The 24,812-nt window shown below is 41.6% G+C and overlaps 1 long non-coding RNA gene across 2 annotated transcripts in view; it reads right to left on the bottom strand.

Moving 5' to 3' along the window:
- LOC139746616 (uncharacterized) overlaps positions 1 to 24,277 on the bottom strand; it is a 104,773-nt gene extending 80,496 nt beyond the window's left edge. The window contains exons 1-3 of one of the 2 annotated variants that reach the window (XR_011712181.1): positions 18,745 to 24,277; positions 13,582 to 16,819; positions 13,104 to 13,215 (exon numbers count right to left, since the gene is read on the bottom strand). This is a non-coding gene — a long non-coding RNA (uncharacterized lncRNA). The remainder of the gene's footprint in view (positions 1 to 13,103; positions 13,216 to 13,581; positions 16,820 to 18,744) is intronic. The other variant, XR_011712180.1, reaches the window with a different exon arrangement.
- Between the last annotated feature and the right edge of the window lie 535 nt (positions 24,278 to 24,812).

The raw sequence follows: 24,812 nt of genomic DNA, 5'->3' as shown, positions 1-24,812 counted from the left end.
GAGTCGGGGCATGTGAAGCGTCTGGGGTAAACCATGGAAAGCTGTGTAGGTATGTATATTTGCGTTTGTGGACGTGTGTATGTACATGTGTATGGGGGGGGGGGTTGGGCCATTTCTTTCGTCTGTTTCCTTGCGCTACCTCGCAAACGCGGGAGACAGCGACAAAGTATAAAAAAAAAATAAAAAAAAAAATATATATATATATATATATATATATATATATTTATATTTATATTATATATATATATATATATAATATTTTATATATATATAGAATGTAACTGGAAAGGTATATTATATAATATATGGTGTGGAGAAGTTGTTAGAAGCAGTGAAAATTTATCGAGGATTAAGGCATGTGTACGTGTACGAAGAGAGGAAAGTGATGGTTCTCAGTGAATGTAGGTTTGCGGCAGGGTGTGTGATGTCTCCATGGTTGTTTAATTTGTTTATGGATGGGTTGTTAGGGAGGTAATGCAAGAGTTTGGAAAGAGGGGCAAGTATGAAGTCTGTTGGGATGAGAGAGTTGGAAGTGAGTCAGTTGTTGTTCGCTGATGATACAGCGCTGTGGCTGATTCATGTAGAAACTGCAGAAGACAGCGCAAGCAAAATATATAAATATATTATATATCCTGGGGATAGGGGAGAAAGAATACTTCCACGTATTCCCTGCGTTCGTAGAAGCGATAAAAGTGGAGGAGCGGTGGCTGGAAATCCTCCCCTTTCTTGTTTTTTAATTTCCAAAGAAGAACAGAGAAGGGGTCAGGTGAGGTATTCTCTCTAAGGCCCAGTTCTCTGTTCTTAATGCTACCTCGCTAACGCGGAAATGGCAATGTATGAAAAAAAAAAAAAACAAAAAAAAAAATATATATATATATAATTATATATATATATATATATATATTATATTGGTTCGGTGAGTGTGTGTCTTCATCCATCCTTGATGCAGGAACCGAGCCCCCATACATTGGTTCGTCTGGCAGCGGCAATTTCAGGTGAATGATGACTCAGCCCAACACCTCCCAGCTGCCTAGCGAGGTAGTGTATTCCCTCAAGGTGAGGATGGGCTGCAACTCCAGCAAGGACATGGTCACACCCATCGACAACGGTAACCTCCAGAAGACCGATTTCGACGATGAAGGCCTGCACTGTGGCTGAGAGATTGACTTGAGGAGGCAGAAGTGATATTGTGACAAGTGATTGTGTCAGCGTCGCGTCGCCTCGCCGCAGTGTATCGAGACAGACTTCCCCAGAACTTTTAAAGGGGAAATAAATGTTATAGTTGTGTTAATGGAGTGATAGTTTTCATGCATGGTGTTTGGACAAGAAAATAGTGAAGTTGGAGAAAAATGTAGCTTAGACATTGAAGCTTATTGATACAGTGGTGAAATTGATGAGAACTGCTATTGACGTTTGTGTGAATAAATTGTACATTTCCTTTTCCATAGCCAGAGGTTGAACCATTATGTGACATTCATTTTTTTTCATTCATTTCAAGCTAAAAGTTTGTTTTCTAAATTGTTTCTTACATTTTTCATATGTATATATATGTATGTGTGTGTGTGTGTGTGTGTATGTGCGTATGTGTGTGTATGTGTGTGTGTGTGTATATGTATATATATATGTATATTATCCCTGGGGATAGGGGTGAAAGAATACTTCCCACGTATTCCTCGCGTGTCGTAGAAAGCGACTAGAGGGGACGGGAGCGGGGGGCCGGAAATCCTCCCCTCCTTGTATTAACTTTCTAAAATGGGAAACAGAAGAAGGAGTCACGCGGGGAGTGATCATCCTCCTCGAAGGCTCAGAGTGGGGTGCCTAAATGTGTGTGGATGTAACCAAGATGTGAAAAAAGGAGAGATAGGTAGTATGTTTGAGGAAAGGAACCTGGATGTTTTGGCTCTGAGTGAAACGAAGCTCAAGGGTAAAGGGGAAGAGTGGTTTGGAAATGTCTGGGGAGTGAAGTCAGGGGTTAGTGAGAGGACAAGAGCAAGGGAAGGAGTAGCAATACTCCTGAAACAGGAGTTGTGGGAGTATGTGATAGAATGTAAGAAAGTAAATTCTCGATTAATATGGGTAAAATTGAAAGTTGATGGAGAGAGGTGGGTGATTATTGGTGCATATGCACCTGGGCATGAGAAGAAAGATCATGAGAGGCAAGTGTTTTGGGAGCAGCTGAATGAGTGTGTTAGCGGTTTTGATGCACGAGACCGGGTTATAGTGATGGGTGATTTGAATGCAAAGGTGAGTAATGTGGCAGTTGAGGGAATAATTGGTATGCATGGGGTGTTCAGTGTTGTAAATGGAAATGGTGAAGAGCTTGTAGATTTATGTGCTGAAAAAGGACTGATGATTGGGAATACCTGGTTTAAAAAGCGAGATATACATAAGTATACTTATGTAAGTAGGAGAGATGGCCAGAGAGCGTTATTGGATTACGTGTTAATTGACAGGCGTGCGAAAGAGAGACTTTTGGATGTTAATGTGCTGAGAGGTGCAACTGGAGGGATGTCTGATCATTATCTTGTGGAGGCTAAGGTGAAGATTAGTATGGGTTTTCAGAAAAGAGGAGTGAATGTTGGGGTGAAGAAGGTGGTGAGAGTAAGTGAGCTTGGGAAGGAGACCTGTGTGGGGAAGTACCAGGAGAGACTGTGTACAGAATGGAAAAAGGTGAGAACAATGGAAGTAAGGGGAGTGGGGGAGGAATGGGATGTATTTAGGGAATCAGTGATGGATTGCGCAAAAGATGCTTGTGGCATGAGAAGAGTGGGAGGTGGGCTGTTTAGAAAGGGTAGTGAGTGGTGGGATGAAGAAGTAAGAGTATTAGTGAAAGAGAAGAGAGAGGCATTTGGACGATTTTTGCAGGGAAAAAATGCAATTGAGTGGGAGAAGTATAAAAGAAAGAGACAGGAGGTCAAGAGAAAGGTGCAAGAGGTGAAAAAAAGGGCAAATGAGAGTTGGGGTGAGAGACTATCAGTAAATTTTAGGGAGAATAAAAAGATGTTCTGGAAGGAGGTAAATAGGGTGCGTAAGACAAGGGAGCAAATGGGAACTTCAGTGAAGGGCGTAAATGGGGAGGTGATAACAAGTAGCGGTGATGTGAGAAGGAGATGGAATGAGTATTTTGAAGGTTTGTTGAATGTGTCTGATGACAGAGTGGCAGATATAGGGTGTTTTGGTCGAGGTGGTGTGCAAAGTGAGAGGGTTAGGGAAAATGATTTGGTAAACAGAGAAGAGGTAGTAAAAGCTTTGCGGAAGATGAAAGCCGGCAAGGCAGCAGGTTTGGATGGTATTGCAGTGGAATTTATTAAAAAAGGGGGTGACTGTATTGTTGACTGGTTGGTAAGGTTATTTAATGTATGTATGACTCATGGTGAGGTGCCTGAGGATTGGCGGAATGCGTGCATAGTGCCATTGTACAAAGGCAAAGGGGATAAGAGTGAGTGCTCAAATTACAGAGGTATAAGTTTGTTGAGTATTCCTGGTAAATTATATGGGAGGGTATTGATTGAGAGGGTGAAGGCATGTACAGAGCATCAGATTGGGGAAGAGCAGTGCGGTTTCAGAAGTGGTAGAGGATGTGTGGATCAGGTGTTTGCTTTGAAGAATGTATGTGAGAAATACTTAGAAAAGCAAATGGATTTGTATGTAGCATTTATGGATCTGGAGAAGGCATATGATAGAGTTGATAGAGATGCTCTGTGGAAGGTATTAAGAATATATGGTGTGGGAGGCAAGTTGTTAGAAGCAGTGAAAAGTTTTTATCGAGGATGTAAGGCATGTGTACGTGTAGGAAGAGAGGAAAGTGATTGGTTCTCAGTGAATGTAGGTTTGCGGCAGGGGTGTGTGATGTCTCCATGGTTGTTTAATTTGTTTATGGATGGGGTTGTTAGGGAGGTAAATGCAAGAGTCCCGGAAAGAGGGGCAAGTATGAAGTCTGTTGGGGATGAGAGAGCTTGGGAAGTGAGTCAGTTGTTGTTCGCTGATGATACAGCGCTGGTGGCTGATTCATGTGAGAAACTGCAGAAGCTGGTGACTGAGTTTGGTAAAGTGTGTGGAAGAAGAAAGTTAAGAGTAAATGTGAATAAGAGCAAGGTTATTAGGTACAGTAGGGTTGAGGGTCAAGTCAATTGGGAGGTGAGTTTGAATGGAGAAAAACTGGAGGAAGTGAAGTGTTTTAGATATCTGGGAGTGGATCTGTCAGCGGATGGAACCATGGAAGCGGAAGTGGATCATAGGGTGGGGGAGGGGGCGAAAATTTTGGGAGCCTTGAAAAATGTGTGGAAGTCGAGAACATTATCTCGGAAAGCAAAAATGGGTATGTTTGAAGGAATAGTGGTTCCAACAATGTTGTATGGTTGCGAGGCGTGGGCTATGGATAGAGTTGTGCGCAGGAGGATGGATGTGCTGGAAATGAGATGTTTGAGGACAATGTGTGGTGTGAGGTGGTTTGATCGAGTAAGTAACGTAAGGGTAAGAGAGATGTGTGGAAATAAAAAGAGCGTGGTTGAGAGAGCAGAAGAGGGTGTTTTGAAATGGTTTGGGCACATGGAGAGAATGAGTGAGGAAAGATTGACCAAGAGGATATATGTGTCGGAGGTGGAGGGAACGAGGAGAAGAGGGAGACCAAATTGGAGGTGGAAAGATGGAGTGAAAAAGATTTTGTGTGATCGGGGCCTGAACATGCAGGAGGGTGAAAGGAGGGCAAGGAATAGAGTGAATTGGAGCGATGTGGTATACAGGGGTTGACGTGCTGTCAGTGGATTGAATCAAGGCATGTGAAGCGTCTGGGGTAAACCATGGAAAGCTGTGTAGGTATGTATATTTGCGTGTGTGGACGTGTTATGTACACGTGTATGGGGGGGGGGTTGGGCCATTTCTTTCGTCTGTTTCCTTGCGCTACCTCGCAAACGCGGGAGACAGCGACAAAGTATAAAAAAAAAAAAAAAAAAATATATATATAATATATATATAATATATATAATAATATATAATATATATATATATATATATATATATATTATATTATATATAATATATATATTTTTTTTTTTTTTTATACTTTGTCGCTGTCTCCCGCGTTTGCGAGGTAGCGCAAGGAAACAGACGAAAGAAATGGCCCAACCCCCCCCATACACATGTATATACATACGTCCACACACGCAAATATACATACCTACACAGCTTTCCATGGTTTACCCCAGACGCTTCACATGCCTGATTCAGTCCACTGACAGCACGTCAACCCCGGTATACCACATCGCTCCAATTCACTCTATTCCTTGCCCTCCTTTCACCCTCCTGCATGTTCAGGCCCCGATCACACAAAATCTTTTTCACTCCATCTTTCCACCTCCAATTTGGTCTCCCTCTTCTCCTCGTTCCCTCCACCTCCGACACATATATCCTCTTGGTCAATCTTTCCTCACTCATTCTCTCCATGTGCCCAAACCATTTCAAAACACCCTCTTCTGCTCTCTCAACCACGCTCTTTTTATTTCCACACATCTCTCTTACCCTTACGTTACTTACTCGATCAAACCACCTCACACCACACATTGTCCTCAAACATCTCATTTCCAGCACATCCATCCTCCTGCGCACAACTCTATCCATAGCCCACGCCTCGCAACCATACAACATTGTTGGAACCACTATTCCTTCAAACATACCATTTTTGCTTTCCGAGATAATGTTCTCGACTTCCACACATTCTTCAAGGCTCCCAGAATTTTCGCCCCTCCCCACCCTATGATCCACTTCCGCTTCCATGGTTCCATCCGCTGCCAGATCCACTCCCAGATATCTAAAACACTTCACTTCCTCCAGTTTTTCTCCATTCAAACTCACCTCCCAATTGACTTGACCCTCAACCCTACTGTACCTAATAACCTTGCTCTTATTCACATTTACTCTTAACTTTCTTCTTCCACACACTTTACCAAACTCAGTCACCAGCTTCTGCAGTTTCTCACATGAATCAGCCACCAGCGCTGTATCATCAGCGAACAACAACTGACTCACTTCCCAAGCTCTCTCATCCCCAACAGACTTCATACTTGCCCCTCTTTCCAAAACTCTTGCATTACCTCCCTAACAACCCCATCCATAAACAAATTAAACAACCATGGAGACATCACACACCCCTGCCGCAAACCTACATTCACTGAGAACCAATCACTTTCCTCTCTTCCTACACGTACACATGCCTTACATCCTCGATAAAAACTTTTCACTGCTTCTAACAACTTGCCTCCCACACCATATATTCTTAATACCTTCCACAGAGCATCTCTATCAACTCTATCATATGCCTTCTCCAGATCCATAAATGCTACATACAAATCCATTTGCTTTTCTAAGTATTTCTCACATACATTCTTCAAAGCAAACACCTGATCCACACATCCTCTACCACTTCTGAAACCACACTGCTCTTCCCCAATCTGATGCTCTGTACATGCCTTCACCCTCTCAATCAATACCCTCCCATATAATTTACCAGGAATACTCAACAAACTTATACCTCTGTAATTTGAGCACTCACTCTTATCCCTTTGCCTTTGTACAATGGCACTATGCACGCATTCCGCCAATCCTCAGGCACCTCACCATGAGTCATACATACATTAAATAACCTTACCAACCAGTCAACAATACAGTCACCCCCTTTTTAATAAATTCCACTGCAATACCATCCAAACCTGCTGCCTTGCCGGCTTTCATCTTCCGCAAAGCTTTCACTACCTCTTCTCTGTTTTTGCAATCATTTTCCCCCAACCCCTCACTTTTGCACACCCCCCTCGACCAAAACAAAAACCCAATAAACCCACTCTATCATCAAACACATTTAAAAAAAACCTTCAAAATACTCACTCCAATCTTCTTCACATCACCACTACTTGTTATCACCTCCCCATTAGCCCCCCTTCATATATATATAAAAATATATATATAATATATATATATATAAAAATATATTTTTTTTTTTTTTTTTTTTTATACTTTGTCGCTGCTCCCCTTTTCGAGGGAGCCAAGGAAACAGACAAAAAATGGCCCAACCCCCCCCCATACACTTAATAAACGTCCAAACACAAATATCATACCTACACAGCTTTCCAGGTTTTTCCCCCCCGGGCGCTTCACATGCCCTTTATTCAATCCACTGACAGCACGTCAACCCCCGTATACCACACGCTCCAATTCACTCCAAATTCCTTTTTCCCTCCTTTTACCCTCCTGCATGTTCAGGCCCCGATCACACAAAATCTTTTTCACTCCATATTTCCACCTCCAATTTGGTCTCCCTCTTCTCCTCGTTCCCTCCACCTCCGACACATATATCCTCTTGGTCAATCTTTCCTCATTCATTCTCTCCATGTGCCCAAACCACTTCAAAACACCCTCTTCTGCTCTCTCAACCACGCTCTTTTTATTTCCACACATCTCTCTTACCCTTACGTTACTCACTCGATCAAACCACCTCACACCACACATTGTCCTCAAACATCTCATTTCCAGCACATCCATCCTCCTGCGCACAACTCTATCCATAGCCCACGCCTCACAACCATACAACATTGTTGGAACCACTATTCCTTCAAACATACCCATTTTTGCTTTCCGAGATAATGTTCTCGACTTCCACACATTCTTCAAGGCTCCCAGGATTTTTGTCCCCTCCCCCACCCTATGATCCACTTCCGCTTCCATGGTTCCATCCGCTGCCAGATCCACTCCCAGATATCTAAAACACTTCACTTCCTCCATTTTTCTCCATTCAAACTCACCTCCCAATCGACTTGACCCTCAACCCTACTGTACCTAATTACCTTGCTCTTATTCACATTTACTCTTAACTTTCTTCTTCTACACACTTTACCAAACTCAGTCACCAGCTTCTGCAGTTTCTCACATGAATCAGCCACCAGCGCTGTATCATCAGCGAACAACAACTGACTCACTTCCCAAGCTCTCTCATCCCCAACAGACTTCATACTTGCCCCTCTTTCCAAAACTCTTGCATTTACCTCCCTAACAACCTCATCCATAAACAAATTAAACAACCTTGGAGACATCACACACCCCTGCCGCAAACCTACATTCACCGAGAACCAATCACTCTCCTCTCTTCCTACACATACACATGCCTTACATCCTCGATAAAAACTTTTCACTGCTTCTAACAACTTTCCTCCCACACCATATATTCTTAATACCTTCCACAGAGCATCTCTATCAACTCTATCATATGCCTTCTCCAGATCCATAAATGCTACATACAAATCCATTTGCTTTTCTAAGTATTTCTCACATACATTCTTCAAAGCAAACACCTGATCCACACATCCTCTACCACTTCTGAAACCACACTGCTCTTCCCCAATCTGATGCTCTGTACATGCCTTCACCCTCTCAATCAATACCCTCCCATATAATTTACCAGGAATACTCAACAAACTTATACCTCTGTAATTTGAGCACTCACTCTTATCCGCTTTGCCTTTGTACAATGGCACTATGCACGCATTCCGCCAATCCTCAGGCACCTCACCATGAGTCATACATACATTAAATAACCTTACCAACCAGTCAACAATACAGTCACCCCCTTTTTTAATAAATTCCACTGCAATACCATCCAAACCTGCTGCCTTGCCGGCTTTCATCTTCCGCAAAGCTTTCACTACCTCTTCTCTGTTTACCAAATCATTTTCCCCAACCCTCTCACTTTGCACACCACCTCGACCAAAACACCCTATATCTGCCACTCTATCATCAAACACATTCATCAAACCTTCAAAATACTCTATAGGTATAGGTATAGGTAGCGCAAGGAAACAGACGAAAGAAATGGCCCAACCCACCCCCATACACAATGTATACACATACACATCCACACACGCAAACACACACACCTATACATCTCAACATACACAAACATACACACACACAGACACACACACATACCCCCATGCACACAATTCACACTGTCTGCCTTTATTCATTCCCACTGCCACCTCGCCACACATGGAATACCATCCCCCTCCCCCCTCATGTGTGCGAGGTAGCACTAGGAAAAGACAACAAGGGCCCCATTCGTTCACACTCAGTCTCTAGCTGTCATGCAATAATGCCCGAAACCACAGCTCCCTTACCACACCCAGGCCCCATACAACTTTCCATGGTATGTATATATATATATATATATATATATATATATATATATATATATATATATATATATATATATATATATATTTTTTTTTTTTGCTTTGTCGCTGTCTCCCGCGTTTGCGAGGTAGCACAAGGAAACAGACGAAAGAAATGGCCCAACCCACCCCCATACACATGTATATACATACGTCCACACACACAAATATACATACCTACACAGCTTTCCATGGTTTACCCCAGACGCTTCACATGCCCTGATTCAATCCACTGACAGCACATCAACCCCGGTATACCACATCGCTCCAATTCACTCTATTCCTTGCCCTCCTTTCACCCTCCTGCATGTTCAGGCCCCGATCACACAAAATCTTTTTCACTCCATCTTTCCACCTCCAATTTGGTCTCCCTCTTCTCCTCGTTCCCTCCACCTCCGACACATATATCCTCTTAGTCAATCTTTCCTCACTCATTCTCTCCATGTGCCCAAACCATTTCAAAACACCCTCTTCTGCTCTCTCAACCACGCTCTTTTTATTTCCACACATCTCTCTTACCCTTACGTTACTTACTCGATCAAACCACCTCACACCACATATTGTCCTCAAACATCTGATTTCCAGCACATCCATCCTCCTGCGCACAACTCTATCCATAGCCCACGCCTTGCAACCATACACCATTTTTGGATCCACTATTCCTTCAAACATACCCATTTTTGCTTTCCGAGATAATGCTCTCGACTTCCAAACATTCTTCGAGGCTCCCAGAATTTTCACCCCCTCCCCCACCCTATGATTTACCTCCACTTCCATGGTTCCTTCCGCTGCCAGATCCACTCCCTGATATCTAAAACAATTTACTTCCTAGAGTTTTTCTCCAATCAAACTTACCTCCCAACTGACTTGACCCTCAACCCTACTGTACCTAATAACCTTGCTCTTATTCACATTTACTCTTAACTTTCTTCTTTCACACACTTTACCAAACTCAGTCACCAGCTTCTGCAGTTTCTCACATGAATCAGCCACCAGCACTCTATCATCAGCGAACAACAACTGACTCACTTCCCAAGCTCTCTCATCCACAACAGACTGCATACTTGCCCCTCTTTCCAAAACTCTTGCATTCACCTCCTTAACAACCCCATCCATAAACAAATTAAGCAACCATTGAGACATCACTCACCCCTGCTGCAAACCTACATTCACTGAGAACCAATCACTTTCCTCTCTTCCTACACATACACATGCCTTACATCCTCGATAAAAACTTTTCACTGCTTCTAACAACTTGCCTCCCACACCATATGTTCTTAGTACCTTCCACAGAGCATCTCTATCAACTCTATCATATGCCTTCTCCAGATCAATAAATGCTACATACAAATCCATTTGCTTTTCTAAGTATTTCTCCTATACATTCTTCAAAGCAAACACCTGATCCACACACATCCTCTACCACTTCTGAAACCACACTGCTCTTCCCCAATCTGATGCTCTGTACATGCCTTCACCCTCTCAATCAATACCCTCCCATATAATTTACCAGGAAGACTCAACAAACTTATACCTCTGTAATTTGAGCACTCACTCTTATCCCCGTTGCCTTTGTACAATGGCACTATGCAAGCATTCCGCCAATCCTCAGGCACCTCACCATGAATCATACATACATTAAATAACCTTACCAACCAGTCAACAATACAGTCACCCCTTTTCTTAATAAATTCCACTGCAATACCATCCAAACCTGCTGCCTTGCCGGCTTTCATCTTCCGCAAAGCTTTTACTACCTCTTCTCTGTTTAGCAAGTCATTTTCCCTAACCCTCTCACTTTGCACACCACCTCGACCAAAACACCCTATATCTGCCACTCTATCATCAAACACATTCAACAAACCTTCAAAATACTCACTCCATCTTCTCACATCACCACTACTTGTTATCACCTCCCCATTAGCCCCCTTCACTATATATATATATATATATATATATATATATATATATATATATATATATATATTTTTTTTTTTTTTTTTTTATACTTTGTCGCTGTCTCCCACGTTTGCGAGGTAGCGCAAGGAAACAGACGAAAGAAATGGCCCAACCCCCCCCATACACATGTACATACAGACGTCCACACACGGAAATATACATACCTACACAGCTTTCCATGGTTTACCCCGGACGCTTCACATGCCTTGATTCAATCCACTGACAGCACGTCAACCCCTGTATACCACATCGCTCCAATTCACTCTATTCCTTGCCCTCCTTTCACCCTCCTGCATGTTCAGGCCCCGATCACACAAAATCCTTTTCACTCCATCTTTCCACCTCCAATTTGGTCTCCCTCTTCTCCTCGTTCCCTCCACCTCCGACACATATATCCTCTTGGTCAATCTTTCCTCACTCATTCTCTCCATGTGCCCAAACCATTTCAAAACACCCTCTTCTGCTCTCTCAACCACGCTCTTTTTATTTCCACACATCTCTCTTACCCTTACGTTACTTACTCGATCAAACCACCTCACACCACACATTGTCCTCAAACATCTCATTTCCAGCACATCCATCCTCCTGCGCACAACTCTATCCATAGCCCACGCCTCGCAACCATACAACATTGTTGGAACTACTATTCCTTCAAACATACCCATTTTTGCTTTCCGGGATAATGTTCTCGACTTCCACACATTTTTCAAGGCTCCCAAAATTTTCGCCCCCTCCCCAACCCTATGATCCACTTCCGCTTCCATGGTTCCATCCGCTGACAGATCCACTCCCAGATATCTAAAACACTTCACTTCCTCCAGTTTTTCACCATTCAAACTCACCTCCCAATTGACTTGACCCTCAACCCTACTGTACCTAATAACCTTGCTCTTATTCACATTTACTCTTAACTTTCTTCTTCCACACACTTTACCAAACTCCGTCACCAGCTTCTGCAGTTTCTCACATGAATCCGCCACCAGCGCTGTATCATCAGCGAACAACAACTGACTCACCTCCCAAGCTCTCTCATCCCCAACAGACTTCATACTTGCCCCTCTTTCCAAGACTCTTGCATTTACCTCCCTAACAACCCCATCCATAAACAAATTAAACAACCATGGAGACATCACACACCCCTGCCGCAATCCTACATTCACTAAGAACCAATCACTTTCCTCTCTTCCTACACGTACACATGCCTTACATCCTCGATAAAAACTTTTCACTGCTTCTAACAACTTGCCTCCCACACCATATATTCTTCATACCTTCCACAGAGCATCTCTATCAACTCTATCATATGCCTTCTCCAGATCCATAAATGCTACATACAAATCCATTTGCTTTTCTAAGTATTTCTCACATACATTCACATACATATATATATATATATTATTACCCTTACTTAACCACTATCAATCATTTACTTCCAATTTGAAAACTCATTAAAATAAAAAACGACAAATAAAGCAGGCAGCCGGGATCGTGATGAGCCATGATGAGAGCAAAGTTAACCCAACTCTCGTACAATAATACATTAAAAATAATTATTGGATACTGTCCTGTATCACCCTATCTTTCCATCGACAACAAGTTAACCCAACTCTCGTACAATAATACATTAAAAATAATTATTGGATACTGTCCTGTATCACCCTATCTTTCCATCGACAACAAAATAAATAAACACAGTATTATCATTTTGCTCTGCACTTCCTGGCAGCAAATATTGTAGAGGTCTAGCAAAGTGCGCCGTTCACTATCCTCTCCACCCTCCATAGATTTTTTTTTTTTTTTTGGGGGGGGGATGCAATGTGTTGTATATATTTAACTACCACATTATTTGAACGATCTGTTGATTCTGCTGCTGGTCTTCCAACCACAGCTCGACAGGAAATCATACGGTCTAATCAAGTGGATTACACTTACCATGCAAATGACATAGCCCAAACTACCATCTCCTAGCTCCCTTTCGCCCCTCGTTCATCCTTCGCTTCAAACGAATCATTATAACAGTCATTCGGTAAATCACTTTAGTTACCTGCAAGTGAAAAAAAAAAAAAGGTATTACGATAAGTTATTAAATGTCACAATTCTCTTTATCTCGTGCATTTCCTCGGTTTCACTAGCCTTCTTGCTGTTACATCTTTCTCTGTGATTACAAGTTTGGCACAATATGAACTTTGAAGTGCATTTAATTCCACTCTCGTTCACATCCTGATATCAAAAAGGTAAATCTACTATCAAGAATTAATTAACGGCACAAACACCAATTACGTCACGCTTTTTACACAGGTAAAGAAAGGTAGTGAGCAGGAGGGAGAACCCTGACACTGAAGCTTTCGTCTTGTTTTCCAATCATCACCACCTTGATCGACCATCATCCATCCATTATAAACTTACCTACCTGGTATCAGGTAGACATAAACGTTGTCATCGTTGTAACTTCCTATTAATCCTCTTTGTTGGTTAATGATTGCAGATTAACACTGTGCCACAGATAACCATACGTCGTTGGACACCATAACGCGTGATACAAACTGGTGACACCTGACAACGAACTTTAAGGAACATTTATGGAAAAGATCAATCATTTTACAGTTATGTGAGTGAAAGTCGGGAAAATATGTTTGTATTAGTTTACAATGCCCAAGCATTGTTGATATGGATGAAGAACATTTTTTAGTGATAACAGCATCATTGAAAAATTAACGTTCCGCCTCAAACTACGTACCTATGAACGTTGCTGCTTTCAATTATATATTTACCAAGCGGGTTGCAAATGTAGCCTAGGGTACTGATTTTTTATCATATTAATTACTACTGCTTATGACGCACATTTTAAGAGGTTCTTAGAGCTTTAATGTGGCGTTACTTAAACTGAAATAGACGCTTTGGAGATGGAAGCTCAGAAGGATTGTACTCCGGTAAGAATGGATACAAGATGAAGGTGGCTATTCACTCACCGCGTGACCACATGAAGGTGTACTGCGGCAACGCCTACATGATAATATATATATATATATATATATATATATATATATATATATATATATATATATATATATATATATATATCCTAGTCGAATTGTTCCCGCCTCCTATGCAGGGAACCCCTGTCCGATCATGGCTGTTGAGGTTAGTATGTTATATGGAAGTGCGCGTTCATATGCAATATATATATATATATATATATATATATATATATATATATATATATATATATATATATATATATGGAAGCGGAATGAGTCACGGGGTGGGGGAGGGGGCGAAGGTTCTGGAACGTTGAAGAATGTGTGGAAGGCGAGAACGTTATCTCGGAAATCAAAAATGGGTATGTTTGAAGGAATAGTGGTTCCGACAATGTTACATGGTTGCGAGGCGTGGGATATAGATAGGGTTGTGCGGAGGAAGGTGGATGTGTTGGAAATGAGATGTTTGAGGGCAATATGTGGTTTGAGGTGGTTTGATCGAGTAAGTAATGAAAGGGTAAGAGAGATGTGTGGTAATAAAAAGTGTAGTTCAGAGAGCAGAAGAGGGTGTCTTGAAATGGTTTGGTCACATGGAGAAAATGAGTTAGGAAAGATTGACAAAGAGGATATATGTGTTAGAGGTGAAGGGAACGAGAAATGAAAGACCAAATTAGAGGTGAAAATATGGAGTGAAGATTTTGAGCGATCAGGGCCTGAACATGCAGGAGGGTGAAAGGCATGCAAGGAATAGAGTGAGTTGGAACGATGTGGTATACTGGAGTCAACATGCTCTCAATGGATTGAACCATGGCATGTGAAACGTCCGGGTAAACCATGGAAACTTTTGTGGGGCCTAGATGTGGAGAGGGAGCTGTATAATATATATATATATATATATATATATATATATATATATATATATATATATATATATATATATATATATTTTCTATTTGCTTTGGCGCTGTCTCCCGCGTTTGCGAGGTAACGCAAGGAAACAGACGAAAGAAATGGCCCAACCCACCCACATACACATGTATATACATACACGTCCACACACGCAAATATACATACCCATACATCTCAATGTACACATATATATACACACACATACACATACATATATACAAATGCACACAATTCCCACTGTCTGCCTTTATTCATTCCCTTCGCCACCTAACCACACATGGAATAACATCCCCCTTCCCCCTCATGTGTGCAAGGTAGCGCTAGGAAAAGACAACAAAGGCCCCATTCGTTCACACTCAGTCTCCAGCTGTCATGCAATAATGCCCGAAACCACAGCTCCCTTTCCACATCCAGGCCCTACAGAAACTTTCCATGGTTTACCCTAGATGCGTCACATGCCCTGATTCAACCCATTGACAGCACGTCAATCCCGGTATACCACATCGATCCAGTTCACTCTATTCCTTGCCCGCCTTCACCCTCCTGCATGTTCAGGCCCCGATCACTCAAAATCTTTTTTCACTCCATCCTTCCACCTCCAATTTGGTCTCCTGCTTCTCCTTGTTCCCTCTGCCTTTGACACATATATCTTCTTTCTCAATCTTTCCTCATTCATTCTCTCAATGTGACCAAACCATTTCAAGACACCCTCTTCTGCTCTCAACCACACTCTTTTTATTACCACACATCTCTCTTACCCTTTCATTACTTAATCAAACCACCTCACACCACATATTGGCCTTAAACACTTCATTTCCAACACATCCACCCTCCTCCGATCAACCCTATCTATAGCCCATGCCTCGCAACTATATAACATTGCTGGAACCACTATCCCTTCAAACATAACCACTTTTGCTTTCCGAGATAACATTCTCACCTTCCTCACATTCTTCAGCGCTCCCAGAACTTTCGCCCCTCCCCCACCCTGTGACTCACTTCCACGTCCATGGTTCCATCCACTGCTAAATCCACTCCTAGATATCTAAAACACTTCATTTCCTCCGGATTTTCTCTATTCAAAATTACCTCCCAAGTAACTTGTACCTCAACCTTACTGAACCTAATAACCTTGCTCTTATTCACATATACTCTCAGCTTTCCTCTTTCACACACTTTACCAAACTCAGTCATCAAATTCTGCAGTTCTCACCTGAATCAGCCACCAGCACTGTATCATCAGCAAACAACTGACTCACTTCCCAAGCCCTCATCCAAATCAGACAGCATACTTGCCCCTCTCTCCAAAACTCTTGCATTCACCTCCCTAACTACCCCATCCATAAACAAATTAAACAACCATGGAGACATCACGCACCCCTGCTGCAAACTGACAGTCACTGGGAACCAGTCACTTTCCTCTCTTCTATATGTACACATGCCTTACATCCTTGGTAAGCCATCCATTTTAAGACTCATGGAGCATCATTAAGCATGTCCATTTATTTCCCTCTCATAACCTTCTTTAAAAGGGTTTTGTGGTCTTCCTATCACCAACTTTCCATAGAATCAGTGCTGCTTCGTTGGCTGGGCCACCCCTGGCTGTACTGGTCGTCACTTTAGTGCAGTCCTACGTCTCTTCTGTTAAGCCTTCATCCCTAGTTGTGGTTTGATTATTCTTGTTCTTGTGTGTTACTTTAGGGACAAAGCAGGTAGGTCCATGAAACTTTCCTTACCCTGATTCTTATCTTGCCCTATTATCTGCAAAGAATCATTATAGTGTTTATTGTATAATGAAGTGCTCTTTCATAAAAAGAAATTGCACTAATTTGAGATGTCTTCAACAAATGGATCTCTCTGGTTCTTAACCAAAAAAAAATCTTTTACCAATTTAATACTTCACCATTCCTTTTTTTTTTTATCTCATTAATTCATAGCTAACCTTTCAACTGATAAAGCACTCTTGTTGGTTCCAATTGAAGGATTCAATATCTCATCCTCACCCCATCTACTGAACCTCAGCCCTGTCCTATATTTAATTTGTACAACATCCTCCAAGTTCTCTCCCAGCTAAAGTTTAGCAAGTCTTTACGTCTTAAAAGAATGCACCTCTAAACTAGATCATGGAAAACAAACATGCTTTGGATTAGTCCATCCCTAGGAAAGGAGACTCTTCTAACCATGAACACCCAAAGGCAGCAGCAAAGGGGGCATTCATCCTCCCTTACAAGAGGGTGGGTGGCCAGTTAGGACCTCCATAAGATAATAAGTTCAAAACAAGAGTCGAGAGAGATGTATGGACAAATTATTAATGTCATATGTATACAAGATGTTCCAGAATTTCTTATACGGTGATGCTTATCATGGTCACTTCCACTCTTATGCATTATGATATATTCCTCACATCGTAATTAACCTAAATATACACAGTAATTTTCATTACCAGAGTAAATTTGTAATTACATTTAAGAACACTTTACACTTATTCTTTTTAGGTTGTTGACTTTCACAATAAAAGCTGGTCCCCAACATTATGAATACATGTTTTACCTCCCTTGAAAATATTTCTCTGGGCTCCCATGGTTCTAACCCCTTAATAGCACCCATGTTTCTGCTGTCTCCAGTTTTTGAAACTTTCCTCCACTCTGTGACTTAAACTCTCAGAATACCATGGCATGCTTTCAGATTACCATAATGGCTTATGCACTGTTATGTCTACTAGTGACCTCTCCTATGTGACCCATCCCCGACCTTCTCTTAGGCACTTACCAACTTTCTGTTGTCTCATGACATCCCAAAAGTATTTGACGGAGTATGCATAAGTCTGTGGTTGCTAAACTTCCTTTCTTTGGTTTTTCTGCTTCTCTCTGTGTTCTAATGTATAATTTTCTTTTCAGTTGCTCCATTGTGGAAGTGATTCATGGAGCAACTTTTCCCTTATATCTTATCAACAATGGTATTCAAGGCTGTCTTACATTCTAGGCTTTTTCTTCTCTCCATAAATGATCTTTTGTTATCCCTAACCCACATTTATCAAATCTTATCCAAATGATGCCACTTTAAAGTGTTCAAGTCACTTTCCTGCTCATCTTAGTCTGACATCTGCTCTTTTACATACTACGAATACATTTCCTCTCTCAAGTAGGCAGAGCCACCGAGAACTGCTGCAGGCCCTGGGGAAGGGTTAACATATAATGGTCCCCTACTGCTTATATTTTATGTCTTTTGGTCACTTCATTAATATTTCTGAATTTCATCTGTCTTCCTCTGGGCACCCAAATGCTTGAGGCCCCAGCAATTTTGCTGTGGTTTCCCTGTACCCTTAGTGGGCCAGCAAGTAGAACCTGTACACCATCTCTTGAATTAATTCAAGAGTTCATAAACACAAAAATTTTCATCCTATCAAATATAAAAATACTAAAATTCACTCTTGCAATAACATTATTATGTTGATCATAACCATATCCTCTACTCTAGCCTGGAAACCCTATAAAATGAACAAGACGAAATCTGCTTCCCAAAAGCTGGGGTTATTGCACAGATATCACAAATATACCTCTGAAAATATGTTCCATAATTGCAAGAGTATCATTCACTGCTTTGTGGAGTACTGCCCTCATATCTGAGGTGATTCCCTCTCTATCTCTTAGACAGTGCAGAATCAAAGGCCTCCTCCCTTCACTCACCTGCTGTCACTTCTCTTCAACTGTCCCTTTCCTCCACCATGATGTTTTTTTCCTCACCCTCTTTCTTTCTCTCCAATAAAGCAATTTATAACAGAGAGAATTGAGAAGCACTTCACAAGTGAAATGAGGGGATGGAATAAACGAACTACCATGAAGGAACTGCAACTTCATAGCCTAGAAAGAAGAAAAGAAATCTTGACATTTGGTCAAATCAGTCCCACATGAACAACAAACTGATAACTATGTAATGTGACAGCTGAGATAAATAGGTTTATACATCAAACAAAATGTGCAATGAATGCTTCATGCTAAACACTTACATTTTGGTTAAACCTCCCTGTAAGTACTCATAGGTACAGTATTATTTTGGTCACTGCTCTTGTGAGCTGTTTGTGTGTCCTGGTCCAAATTCCTGGAACTACAGCACATGAATAGTCGCTTCTTCCTGTAGTTTCTACATGAAGACCATTTACAGAGTACTGACCATTATGATGTCTTCTTTTCTCATGATAAAACTTCTTCCTTTTGTCTAAGAGGTTTCAGCCATAAACAAAAGTCAGCTCTTAGATCAGGCATTCGTTGAAATATAAAGAGGCTTAATGAGAGGGACAAGGAAGAAAAGAAAAACTTTTTAAAAATTTTGGATGAAGTTGAAAACCAGTCTTTTGAAAAGGCTAAGGTAAAAAAATTTTATGAAAAACATGAGTGGGTAGAGTTTCTGAGAATCAAGGTGTAGGGGGAAAAATATCAAAATCGCCTACCCTTGAGTTGGTGACAACCACAGAGTAATTATGCAATCTTGTAGCTTGCAGAGTATTATGTGATCTAGCTGATGACAGGGGTACACTGGTAGCCAGACCTCAGCAGCTAAAACCAAAGTAATACCTATAAAAGAGGGAGAGTGATCTAACTTTGCACCACAAGGGAAGTGAGTCAAATTAAATTGGCCTCAGGGAACTGATAAGTTGGAATGCTTTAGATGCAATTTTGTCTGACAAGTATGTAGAGCTAAAACCACCCTAGATGTGAGAGCAGTATTCCATACAAGGACAGATCAGTCCTTTGTAATAAAACTTTTTAAAGCAGAAACAGTAAGACATGATCTTAAGTTGCAACCAAGATCTTGCATTTTTAATGGTACTCAGGGTGTTCCTATTTTCAATGCATTTTAACCTCCATTTTTTCTCAAACACTAGGGTTTACTGGTCATTTTGGAACCCTTGTTTAAAACAACTAAACTGCAAACAATCTGGAAGTTCCCCAAGATACTAGCAACTGATATATAGGCTAGGTGGTGTTGGCGGATGTTTTGTGTGGCACTTACATAATTGGAAGTCTGAAGAAACATATATCCTGAACAAACATACCTTTCTTCTAACACATATAGGTTTATGGTACAGATACTTATCTATGAATAAATTATATTTATTCACATATGAAATACAAAAGACAGGGTGAAACAAAAATTATTTAACAATTCTCCCTTAATCACAACTAACTTCTTTTAGTTTTACTCCTGAAAAACTGGCTTTACTTCTTGCAATTCTTTAATACAATATACATAAACAGATTCCAAACTGTTCCTCAGTAACATTTATGACACATACAGTATTTCATCATCCAAGATGTCAACAAGTTTTTTTTTTTCGCTGTCTCCCGCGTTTACGAGGTAGCGCAAGGAAACAGACGAAAGAAATGGCCCAACCCACCCCCATACACATGTATATACATACACGTCCACACACGCAAATATACATACCTATACATCTCAATGTACACATATATATACACACACACACATATACATACACATATACATAATTCATACTGTCTGCCTTTATTTATTCCCATCACCACCTCGCCACACATGGAATAACATCCCCCTCCCCCCTCATGTGTGCGAGGTAGCGCTAGGAAAAGACAACAAAGACCCCATTCGTTCACACTCAGTCTCCAGCTGTCATGCAATAATGCCCGAAACCACAGCTCCCTTTCCACATCCAGGCCCCACAGAACTTTCCATGGTTTACCCCAGACGCTTCACATGCCCTGATTCAATCCATTGACAGCACGTCGACCCCGGTATACCACATCGATCCAATTCACTCTATTCCTTGCCCTCCTTTCACCCTCCTGCATGTTCAGGCCCCAATCACTCAAAATCTTTTTCACTCCATCTTTCCACCTCCAATTTGGTCTCCCACTTCTCCTCGTTCCCTCCACCTCCGACACATATATCCTCTTGGTCAATCTTTCCCCACTCATTCTCTCCATGTGCCCAAACCATTTCAAAACTCCCTCTTCTGCTCTCTCAACCACACTCTTTTTATTTCCACACATCTCTCTTACTCTTACATTACTTACTCGATCAAACCACCTCACACCACATATTGTCCTCAAACATCTCATTTCCATCACATCCACCCTCCTGTGCACAACTCTATCCATAGCCCACGCCTTGCAACCATACAACATTGTTGGAACCACTGTTCCTTCAAACATACCCATTTTTGCTTTCCGAGATAATGTTCTCGACTTCCACACATTCTTCAAGGCTCCCAGAATTTTCGCCCCCTCCCCCACCCTATGATTCACTTCCGCTTCCATGGTTCCATCTGCTGCCAGATCCACTCCCAGATATCTAAAACAATTTACTTCCTCCAGTTTTTCTCCATTCAAACTTACCTCCCAATTGACCCTCAACCCTACTGTACCTAATAACCTTGCTCTTATTCACATTTACTCTTAACTTTCTTCTTTCACACACTTTACCAAACTCAGTCACCAGCTTCTGCAGTTTCTCACATGAATCAGCCACCAGCGCTGTATCATCAGCGAACAACAACTGACTCACTTCCCAAGCTCTCTCATCCACAACAGACTGCATTCTTGCCCCTCTTTCCAAAACTCTTGCATTCACCTCCCTAACAATCCCATCCATAAACAAATTAAACAACCATGGAGACATCACACACCCCTGCCGCAAACCTACATTCACTGAGAACCAATCACTTTCCTCTCTTCCTACACGTACACATGCCTTATATCCTCGATAAAAACTTTTCACTGCTTCTAACAACTTGCCTCCCACACCATATATTCTTAGTACCTTCCACAGAGCATCTCTATCAACTCTATCATATGCCTTCTATAGATCCATAAATGCTACATACAAATCCATTTGCTTTTCTAAGTATTTCTCATACATTCCTCAAAGCAAACACCTGATCCACACATCCTCTACCACTTCTGAAACCACACTGCTCTTCCCCAATCTGATGCTCTGTACATGCCTTCACTCTCTCAATCAATACCCTCCCATATAATTTACCAGGAATACTCAACAAACTTATACCTCTGTAATTTGAGCACTCACTCTTATCCCCTTTGCCTTTGTACAATGGCACTATGCAAGCATTCCGCCAATCCTCAGGCACCTCACCATGAGTCATACATAAATTAAATAACCTTACCAACCAGTCAACAATACAGTCACCCCCGTTTTTAATAAATTCCACTGCAGTACCATCCAAACCTACTGCCTTGCCGGCTTTCATCTTCCGCAAAGCTTTTACTACCTCTTCTCTGTTTACCAAATCATTTTCCCTAACCCTTTCACTTTGCACACCACCTCAACCAAAACACCCTATATCTGCCACTCTATCATCAAACACATTCAACAAACCTTCAAAGTACTCACTCCATCTCCTTACATCACCACTACTTATTATCACCTCCCCATTAGCGCCCTTCACTGAAGTTCCCATTTGCTCCCTTGTCTTACGCACTTTATTTACCTCCTTCCAGAACATCTTTTTATTCTCCCTAAAATTTAATGATACTCTCTCACCCCAACTCTCATTTGCCCTCTTTTTCACCTCTTGCACCTTTCTCTTGACCTCCTGTCTCTTTCTTTTATACATCTCCCACTCATTTGCATTTTTCCCTGCAAAAATTGTCCAAATGCCTCTCTCTTCTCTTTCACTAATAATCTTACTTCTTCATCCCACCACTCACTACACTTTCTAATCAACCCACCTCCTACGCTTCTCATGCCACAAGCATCTTTTGCGCAAGCCATCACTGCTTCCCCAAATACATCCCATTCCTCCCCCACTCCCCTTACCTCCTTTGTTCTCACCTTTTTCCATTCTGTACTCAGTCTCTCCTGGTACTTCCTCACACAAGTCTCCTTCCCAAGCTCACTTACTCTCACCACCCTCTTCACCCCAACATTCTCTCTTTTCTGAAAACCCATAAAAATCTTCACCTTAGCCTCCACAAGATGATGATCAGATCCCTCCAGTTGCACCTCTCAGCACATTAACATCCAAAAGTCTCTCTTTCGCGCGCCTGTCAATTAACACGTAATCCAATAACGCTCTCTGGCCTCTCTCCTACTTACATACGTATACTTATGTATATCTCACTTTTTAAACCAGGTATTCCCAATCACCAGTCCTTTTTCAGCACATAAATCTACAAGCTCTTCACCATTTCCACTTACAACACTGAACACCCCATGTATACCAATTATTCCCTCAACTGCCACATTACTCACCTTTGCATTCAAATCACCCATCACTATAACCCGGTCTCGTGCTTCAAAACCATTAAAACACTCATTCAGCTGCGCCCAAAACACTTGCCTCTCATGATCTTTATATATATATATATATATATATAAACTGTTTCCCATTTTAGAAAGTTAATACAAGGAGGGGAGGATTTCTGGCCCCCCGCTCCCGTCCCCTCTAGTCACTTTCTACGACACGCGAGGAATACGTGGGAAGTATTCTTTCACCCCTATCCCCAGGGATAATATACATATATATATACATATACACATACACACACATACACATACATACGCACATATAAACACACACACATACATATATATACATATGAAAATGTAAGAAACAATTTAGAAAACTGAAACTTCTAGCTTGAAATGAATGAAAAAAATGAATGTCACATAATGGTTCAACCTCTGGCTATGGAAAAAAGGAATCTGGAGAAGGCATATGATAGAGTTGACAGAGATGCTCTGTGGAAGGTATTAAGAATATATGGTGTGGGAGGAAAGTTGTTAGAAGCAGTGAAAAGTTTTTATCGAGGATGTAAGGCATGTGTACGTGTAGGAAGAGAGGAAAGTGATTGGTTCTCAGTGAATGTAGGTTTGCAGCAGGGGTGTGTGATGTCTCCATGGTTGTTTAATTTGTTTATGGATGGGGTTGTTAGGGAGGTAAATGCAAGAGTTTTGGAAAGAGGGGCAAGTATGAAGTCTGTTGGGGATGAGAGAGCTTGGGAAGTGAGTCAGTTGTTGTTCGCTGATGATACAGCGCTGGTGGCTGATTCATGTGAGAAACTGCAGAAGTTGGTGACTGAGTTTCGTAAAGTGTGTGGAAGAAGAAAGTTAAGAGTAAATGTGAATAAGAGCAAGGTTATTAGGTACAGTAGGGTTGAGGGTCAAGTCAATTGGGAGGTGAGTTTGAATGGAGAAAAACTGGAGGAAGTGAAGTGTTTTAGATATCTGGGAGTGGATCTGGCAGCGGATGGAACCATGGAAGCGGAAGTGGATCATAGGGTGGGGGAGGGGGCGAAAATTCTGGGGGCCTTGAAGAATGTGTGGAAGTCGAGAACATTATCTCGGAAAGCAAAAATGGGTATGTTTGAAGGAATAGTGGTTCCAACAATGTTGTATGGTTGCGAGGCGTGGGCTATGGATAGAGTTGTGCGCAGGAGGATGGATGTGCTGGAAATGAGATGTTTGAGGACAATGTGTGGTGTGAGGTGGTTTGATCGAGTGAGTAACGTAAGGGTAAGAGAGATGTGTGGAAATAAAAAGAGCGTGGTTGAGAGAGCAGAAGAGGGTGTTTTGAAATGGTTTGGGCACATGGAGAGAATGAGTGAGGAAAGATTGACCAAGAGGATATATGTGTCGGAGGTGGAGGGAACGAGGAGAAGAGGGAGACCAAATTGGAGGTGGAAAGATGGAGTGAAAAAGATTTTGTGTGATCGGGGCCTGAACATGCAGGAGGGTGAAAGGAGGGCAAAGAATAGAG

Source organism: Panulirus ornatus, chromosome 65, assembly GCF_036320965.1.
Source record: "Panulirus ornatus isolate Po-2019 chromosome 65, ASM3632096v1, whole genome shotgun sequence".
NCBI classification, from domain to species: Eukaryota; Metazoa; Arthropoda; class Malacostraca; order Decapoda; family Palinuridae; genus Panulirus; species Panulirus ornatus.
Note: the sequence above shows the minus strand (reverse complement) of the source record. Positions and strands in the feature narration are given on the sequence as shown.